Source organism: Hyperolius riggenbachi, unplaced genomic scaffold (genome assembly GCF_040937935.1).
Source record: "Hyperolius riggenbachi isolate aHypRig1 unplaced genomic scaffold, aHypRig1.pri scaffold_420, whole genome shotgun sequence".
Classification (NCBI taxonomy): Eukaryota; Metazoa; Chordata; class Amphibia; order Anura; family Hyperoliidae; genus Hyperolius; species Hyperolius riggenbachi.
Genome location: NW_027152631.1, coordinates 23339 through 32327, shown reverse-complemented (window position 1 = coordinate 32327; position 8989 = coordinate 23339). Strand labels below are relative to the sequence as shown.

Sequence of the window (8989 nt, the reverse complement as noted above, 5' to 3'; positions counted from 1 at the left end):
AATCTCAATTTGATGGCATAGAGGTTGAGAAGCAAGTTTTTAGCTTTTGGTTGTTCAGCAGATGTTACTTCCACTCTATTAAAGGCTAGGGAAATATCCACAACCTACCATAGAATATGGGGAAAGTTTGCCAACTTTGCAGCAATCAATAAATTTGATATGCTAACTCCTACAGTTCAAGATATACTTAGTTTTCTTCAAACAGTGGTCGACATGAACCTAAGCCTGTCGGCAATTAAGGTCCAAGCGGTGCAAAAAAATAAGATTCCCCCCCCCCCAAGGTGTGTGTGTGTGTGTGTGTGTGTGTGTGTGTGTGTGTGTGTGTGTCTCCTCGGCCAAGCGGGTCTCAGATTTACAAGCATTGGGTTGTTGTGAAAACTTGCTACAGTTCTTCCCGGACAGAGTAGTGATCAGGCCTGTCCTGCAACACATTCCAAAAGTGGCTTCTTCATATCACATAAATCAGGAGTTTACTTTACCAACCTTTGTCAGAACAAGATCATCCATTAGATGTTGGAAGAAGTATTAAAGCATACTTGGACAATACTGTTACCTTCAGATCTTCAGATTGTTTAAACATTCAAGGTCCTAGGAAAGGTAGTCCGGCTACGGCCAGAACTTTTAGCTAATTGGTTGGTAAAAGTCCTTCAGCTGAGATACAGAATGGAAGGTTTACAGGTCCTCTCCACATACCTTCCAAAAGCATTATCATGTCAATCCTGCATCTCTCACTTCTCAAGTTTTGAGAAGCTGTTTTGTCTGTATGTAAGAAATAAATTGTGTTTATGCATTTTCCCTCCCTCTCTGTCTGATTTTGTATATCCCATCTGTATGCCGACATCTCTGTCCAGGAAACAGGAAAATTGAATGCTTACCTTCCGGTCATTTTCCTTTCCTGGAACAGAAGATGGCGGCATACAAGTCCCACCCTCTGGTCCATTCAAGGACTGATTTTCATGAGAATGGCTGGAGGGGGTGGGTACTTTTAATTTATAAATGAACTGTCTTATTGGGGTCAGGGGGCGTGGCCTAACACATCTCTATGTTGCCATCTTTTGTTCCAGGAAAGGAAAATTACCAGAAGGTAAGTATTCAATTTTCCTGTTTTGTGTACCAAATTTTCTGTGTACCAAATAAGTCATTTAAACTGGGGAATGATAATTAATCAGCAAGAAAAGTAATGGTGATTTTTAACTTTTGGATTGCCTGATTAGCATCCTTATTACTTGTTTACCAGATAAAAATAAAGAATAGATTTTTTTCATTTTATGCCTGACAGTTACTATTTAAAGAGTACCTCCAGTGTAAAAGACAGTCTGTCATGTAAGGCTCTGTCTTAATGCAGCAGGATCGGTGTTTGAGGAGGGAGGTGATTGATTGTGGGTTAATAACTTACCAGCTCGTCTGTAATTCAGAAGTCTTCCTCCAGCCCCATATGCTTTGTGGGTGCCCTCCCAGGCAGCTCCATTCGTTTTCATTCTCCCCCATTAATAGGCTCCAGTTGGGCTGCACTGCACTTAAAGAAAGCACGATGGGGACACCGCGTGACTGGAGCCTTTTACGGGGGGAGTTTGCAGACAAACTGAGGTGCCCAGGAGGGCAATGAGGGAGCCCCCGGTAAAAGAAGCCCCAGTTAAGTATCAATTCTTTACTCATTTTGTCTCAGGTACCCTTACAGCCTTGTACACACATGACTTGATCCACCCAGGGCTGAGGCTGTGCAGACACAATGCAGGCTAGCAATGCTTTCTGCTGCTATGGAGGGGGGGCTGGTAAACCATCTAAACTTCAGATAAGATACTGTATATAGACAAGTTACTTGCTATAGCTTAGATTTTCATTTCCGATCCGCTTTAAGGCTGTAAGGAATCTTTTAGAGCAAATCTGAAAGAGTTTTAGACCACTTTAAGGTGTGTGTGTGTGTGTGTGTGTGTGTGTGTGTGTGTGTGTGTGTGTGTGTGTGTGTGTGTGTGTGTGTGTGTGTGTGTGTGTGTTAGTTATACCAATTTTTCTGTTCTTAAAGAGACTCTGAAGCGAGAATAAAACTCACTTCAGAGCTTATATTCAGCAGGGGCATGTGTGCCCCTGCTAAAACGCCGCTATCCCGCGGCTGAACGGGGGTCCCTTACCCCCCAAATCCGCCCTTGCAATATCTACGACCAACTTGGTCGTAGATTTTGCTGCTGGCAGGGCCAGTTTTGGAGGTAAAGTGTCCTTACATCTTAGGAGAATAAGCTTCCTAGCCAAAAATAATGTCCTGCCCAGAGCCTGGTACACATTTTTATTGGTCAATCATTGGCCAATTTTACCACTTCCATGTAGAATGAGAGCTTTCCTTCACAATCTCATCCTAAGGGTGCATACACACATCAGACCATGGTCTTTGGAAAGTGAAAGATCACAGACCAATCTTACCCCATTCCATGTAGTATGAGAGCCATACCTACACAGTCTATTCTATGGAGCTGGACTCCCCATCAGAAAAAAATCTTTGCAAGATGCTGCCCACACAGATGCTGTACAGACACAAAAGATCAGTATCTGGATGGATCTGATCTGCAGATGATTGTCTGTTAACCAGCCTGGCGGTATGGACGAGCTCAGCTAGTCCATCACCGCCGGAGGCTGCCGCTCAGGCCCTGCTGGGCCGATTTTCATCAAATAAAGTGCAGCACACGCAGCCGGCACTTTGCCAGCCGCGTGTGCTGCCCGATCGCCGCCGCGAGCAGCGGCGAAAGAGGGTCCCCCCAGCCGCCTGAGCCCAGCGTAGCCGGAACAAAAAGTTTCGGCCAGCGCTAAGGGCTGGATCGGAGGCGGCTGACGTCAGGACGTCGGCTGACGTCCATGACGTCACTCCGCTCGTCGCTATGGCGACGATCTAAGCAAAACAAGGAAGGCCGCTCATTGCGGCCTTCCTTGTTTATTCTGGGCGCCGGAGGCGATCGGAAGAACGCCTCCGGAGCGCCCTCTAGTGGGCTTTCATGCAGCCAACTTTCAGTTGGCTGCATGAAATAGTTTTTTTTTTATTTAAAAAAAAAACCCTCCCGCAGCTGCCCTGGCGATCTTAATAGAACGCCAGGGTGGTTAAACAAGGTGTGTATGATGATCTGCAGATCTCATAGACTATCATTGCAATTTGCAGGAATGGATTTTTTGCAGGAACAGATCTTTTGCAGATACTGATCTTTTGTGTCTGTACAGCATCTGTGTGGGCAGCATCTTGCAAAGATTTTTTTCTGATGGGGAGTTCAGCTCCATAGAAAAGACTGTGTAGGTATGGCTCTCATACTACATGGAATGGGGTAACATTGGTCTGTGATCTTTCACTTTCCAAAGACTATAAGTCTCTTGCTCCTCATACTACATGGACATTTGGTTAGTGATTGACCAATCAAAATTGTATGTGTGTATTTACCATTATGCTAACTAGGTATTAACATGTCTAGTATACAAGTCAGCTCACCTTTTTGGAATTGTTATACAGAATACTTTCTCTGAGTCTATAACCCCAGCCCAAAACCTGTGTAATTTCAGTCATCTCCATAACGTGTTACAGGTCCACATTTTCTCTGAGACAACTGGAGCAGGATGCATCTGAATGGAGGCCCATAGTAGCTAGTCTCTTAGGGGTGAGATGCACACAATGTATAATATACAAATGGGAAAGCTTCTATGAAGCATGAGATATATGGAGGCTCCCATATTTATTTATTTCTAAGCAATATCAGTGGCCTGGCAGCCCTGTTGATCCTCTGCCTGGAACAAGCATGCAGCAGATCAGGTGTTTGACATTTTTGTCGAATCTGACAAAATTAGTTTCGTGCTTGTTTTTGGTGTGTTATTCAGACACTACTGCAGCCACAGCGATCAGCAGAACTGGCAGGCAACTGGAATTGTTTAAAAGGAAATAAATATAGCAGTCTCTATATTCTTCTCCCTACAAGTTGTCTCTCTTAGCGAGACTAATGGCCCATACTCAAGGGCTACAATTGTCGCCGCAAACCACGTGGCGCACGCGTGAGTATGGCGCGCACACCCCGAACCGTCGCTCGTCGCTGCTGTCGCCAGGTGATTGGCGCGGTCAATCGCCTGGCGACAGTTGTCGCCGCAACTGTCGCTAGTCCGCGTGTGTATGCGGACTAGCGACAGCAACCTCCTATGCAGAAGACTGAGCTTCCGGCGGGGGGGAGGAACCTCGGCGACAGCTTCCGTCGCACCGCTGATTCCTCTTCCGCGTGTGTACGCAAAGGGACCTGGCGACGAGCTGTCGCGCACACGCTCCCGTGTGCTAGCGACAGGCCACAAAAGTAGCCCGTGAGTATGGGCCATAAAGGGGAAATTCTCAGTGTTGCAACAGCAGTAAGGATATTGCCACCAATAAATTTAAGTGGTGGGGAAAGATTTAATGGGCAAACACTGACTAAAGTAGTTTATAAACTATTGCATGTGTTAAAAAATTATGTAAATGTATGTAAGCTACAATAATGCTTGTTATAGGACAGCTGAAGTAAAAGGGATATGGGGGCTGCAATATTTAATTTCTTTTGAAACTATCAATTGCCTGACATCCTTCTGAACTTTCATGCATCAGTAGTGTCTGAATCGCATGCCTGAAACAAGCATGTGCAAATGCAGTCATACATCTGATCAGCAGGGTCTGTGGCTTATTTGAGGCAGAGGATCAGCAAAACAGCCAGGCAATATGCAGCCTCCATATTCTTCACTTCAGGTATCCTGTGAATCTTGCAATAGCTGAATAACTTGAAGGATGGATGGGATGGATTGAACCGCAGTGGAATTTGTCTTTTTAATAAACTTTGACAAATAAGATTATGGTATTATATATTTTTTGTTTTGTGTTTTTGTTTTTTAGGTGGATTGTTTGAATATATTTCTGGAGCAAATTTCTTTGGTGAAATAGTTGAATGGTCTGGATTTGCAATGGCAGGCTGGTCAATTCCTGGAGCTGCTTTTGCCACTTTTACATTTCTGCTCCTTGTGTCTCGTGCACAGCAGCATCATCAGTAAGTATTAGTATAAGTTAACCACAAACTGAATAAAATATTTTTCTCTTTCTGTGGAATACTGTTGGGCCTTGCAAGGACTTAAAGCAGACCTTTGAGGAGGGAAAAAAAGTTACTCACTAGGTAGAGGTAAAGCTTTTCAGCGCTTTGCTGATCGCCGGCAATCGGCAAAGTGCTGTGACAATGGAAGTGTTGTTGAGCGCTGTAATAACAGCGTAAGAAATTTGGAGATTTGGGTGCCACCATAGGCCGTAATAGGAATTACTGCTATAGCGGCACACAGTCAGCAACTTCAGCGCCGTCAAAAGATGGATCTGAAGTTGCTTTTTAAACACTGTAATTCGGCTTCTAGCAATGGCTGGAAGCTGAATTACATAATTCCCCACTATCCACGTGGACCTAGAGGGGGAATAGTATTTAACGCCGCTGGGAACTTGTGCAGCAGCAGGGTAAGCCATATACCGGCTGTATCCATCGCCCAAGTCTCATGGCGGCCAGTTCATATGTATGCATAGTGTCGTCACTGTAGAAATTCAATTTTCTCCAACGAACAAATGTGCTTGTTGCCTTTTTGGATTGTTTAGGTTATTTTGGTTGGCTGATTGTGTCAAAAGCCTAGTAACATAAAATATCTGCAAAATCACTTCCTGAACATTTTAAACCACTGAGCAATTGTTTGCGTTCTGTAGTGTGAACTCGCTGCAGAATGTTTGTACTTTATATTCAGATATTTTTGTTCCATTTTTGTTGTACAAATTCACTTTCTTTATCAATAAACAAATCCTATTAAGTTTACAAAATGTTGCCTTATTTTTCAGATGGTACCGTGAGAAATTTGAGGACTATCCCAAATCCAGAAAGATCCTGGTTCCATTCCTGTATTAAACTGAACATATGAGGACTGTTTTACCTAGAGTTTTATATTTGTTTTATGGGCATTTGTTTTTTAAATGCTAAAAGTTAAACTTTTATTATATATTAAAGGACCACTATTGTGCAGAATTGTAAAATTTTCAATACATGTGCGCAAGAAGTAAATTTCTCCCGAATTAAAATGCATCATAAGTTATGTTTTATCTTATGCTTTTTTTATTGCTTACAGGAAGCAGTAAAGGAAGTAGTGTACAAACAAGTAGGGAGGCTGGCCAACATCTTTTCAGGGATTGCTTTTGTATAGAATCAAGGTGATTGGTTTCCCCAAAAGGAAAAATCTGTCAGTCTACTACTGCCTAATATAAGTCACGACAACATAGTAATTTACACTGCATTTTACTCTGGGAGTAATGTACTTCTTATAAGCATGTGGAAACATGTATTTTAAATTTGTAATTTCACGCTAATGCTCCTTTTTTAAAGCACAAGCTTATATTTGAGCTATGGAAATTGTTTGAAAAGTCAACTCAAACATTCTGAAAGGGGCACTACAGCGAAAATTGTAAAATTTAAAATCTGTGCAAACATACAAATAAGTACATTTTTTCCAGAGTAAAAGGAGACATAAATTACTTTTCTCCTGTGTAGGTGTCAGGTAAAAGAAACATAGGTAGAGACAGAAGTGACAGGTTTTGGACTAGTCCATCTCTTTGTAGGGGATTCTCAGGGATATATTTATTTTCAAAAGCACTTAGTGAATGGCAGTAGTTCCGTCCAACTGCTAAAAAACTGTGTAGGGAGCAGGGAAGCTGGCCAGCATCATTGTTTAAATCCTTTTTAGGGAATATCTTTATAAAGTGTTAAAAGCCTTGCTGAGAATCCCCTATGAAGAGATGGGCTAGTCCAAAACCTGTCGCTTCTGTCAGATTTCTACTACCTACTGTAAGTGACAGTAACATAGGAGAATTAATTTATGGCTCATTTTACTCTGGAAAAAATGTACTTCTTATTTGTATATGTTTGCACATATTTTAAATTTTACAGTTTTTTTTTTTTTGTATTGCCCCTTTAAAGATCTTCCATTTTTAAAGGCATCCTTTTTTTTTCTACTGCTCTTCTGTTTGCAGTTCTATTACAGCTTACTTGAAAATGATTACCTCATTATATATGGTGCCATTTTGTTTTTATACTCTTCCAGCTAATAAAAAGTTCTGTAAAATTTTATGTTAAGAATAATTTTCTTTTTCAATGCATGTTAAAGCATTTTAAAATATGGTCTACTTCAATTCTTATGTTTAATAAAATAAGGGCTCTTTCAAATGAACAGCTAAATGGCACGTTTAATGCATCCATTTAGCCACTCATTTGCTGCTTAAATGACTTTCGGATGCAAAATAAAGCATGTTGGCGGTTGACATACGGTGCCGTTACTGCCCGGTATAAAATGCTGCATGTTGCTTCCAGGGCCAGCTGCTGCCTGCTCTGATGCACATGCACAGATTGCCGCAAGTGCTGGATGCTTGCAGACGGCTGCATTTAAACAGGAGAGGCTGACAAGCAGTTAAGCATAGTGCTGTTAGCCATTCATCTGACTGAGCCCTAAGCAAAGTAAATCCTACATTGTATGCACTAAGGGTGAATTCACATTATGCGTGTTGCTGCATGTGTATGCACTACACCTAAAATAGTATGGGCATGTTCCCATCGGTACTTTGTAGCAGATCATGTTATCTAATGTCCCTTTCTACAGTGCTTTCTGGATAATGTGTGCAAGAACTTGGCCTAAAGGTTTATACACAACTTACAATTTTTGATCAATGCATCGCACACATTCAATTTTACAAAATCTGCCCCCCCCCCCCCCCCAAAAAAAAACTAAAAGTAGCGTGAGTCTGTAAATTAAGAAATGGACAATCCTAACCTACACCATTAAAAAAAAATTTAAATTGATCAGAAAAATCCACCACTCCGATCATCTTTTATCGGGAAAAAAATTGGTACTTGTGTATTATACAGTCTGCCGAATTTGACTGACCCAGTTGGAAAATAACATACTGGTATTGTTGGAAAGCCAAGAATCTTGGCTGGCTGTCATTTGCACTGTGTCGGTGCAATGCACCGTTCCTGAGTTGGTGGCGTTGAAAGCTGGCAGCACCATCATGGCAGCCTGAATGAAAAGGTGTCCTAGCAAACTGAGGCGTGAGCAGGCAAGGGTTCTAGTACAGTGGAAGTATGGACACCCCTCATTCAACACCCCCTAACTCAGGAAGGATGCATCACACAGAAGCAGGGCATAGTGCAAGTAATAGCAAGACTCGACTTTCCAATCATATGTAGATTTCCAAAGGGGAGTAAGTATCTTTTATATAGGGGCAGTCAAATTTAGTAGACTGTACAAAGCATGAGTACCCTCCACCAGATTTTTCAAGCAACCCCCCGACGCCATGACGTGGATGACGTAATCCCGATCTGAAGCCAAGCAGAAAATCCCATTTACAACAAAATTTTCTGCTTGCTGTAAAAGCCGGCGGCGATCGGACTAGATGGGCAGATGCGCCCTCTAGTGGTGAATCATGTAGCTAACTTTCAATTAGCTACAATGATTCAGAAAAAAAAAACCTGTCCGCACGCCACCCTGGCGATTTTAATGTACCGCCAGGGTGGTTAAAGGGGAACTTCAGCCTAAACAAACATACTGTCATCAAGTTACATTAGTTATGTTAATTAGAATAGATAGGTAATATAATCTCTTACCCACCCTGTTTTAAAAGAACAGGCAAATGTTTGTGATTCATGGGGGCTGCCATCTTTGTCATGGAGGCAGCCATCTTTTTGGTTGAAAGGAGGTGACAAGGAGCAGGAGACACAGTTCCAACTGTCCTGTGTCCTGATTACCCCTCCTAGCTGCACACGCTAGGCTTCAAATGTCAAATTCAAAATGTAAAAAAAAAAAAAAAATTGCACCAAAACAGCAGAACGAGAACAAAATCAGAAATCCCATCATGCTTTGCACAGCATCAGGGGAAAAAAGCCCGGGCAGTTTTCTTCTGTGCAGCTAAAAATGAGGCTTGTATACGAGAAACAAATTTCTA

The 8989-nt window shown here is 42.2% G+C and overlaps 1 long non-coding RNA gene across 1 annotated transcript; it reads left to right on the top strand.

The window, feature by feature from the left end:
- Positions 1 to 4877: 4877 nt before the first annotated feature.
- Positions 4878 to 7121, top strand: LOC137543915 (uncharacterized). The gene is made up of 2 exons (XR_011025660.1): positions 4878 to 5024; positions 5843 to 7121. It is a non-coding gene; the product is annotated as an uncharacterized lncRNA (long non-coding RNA).
- The last annotated feature ends 1868 nt before the right edge of the window (positions 7122 to 8989 follow it).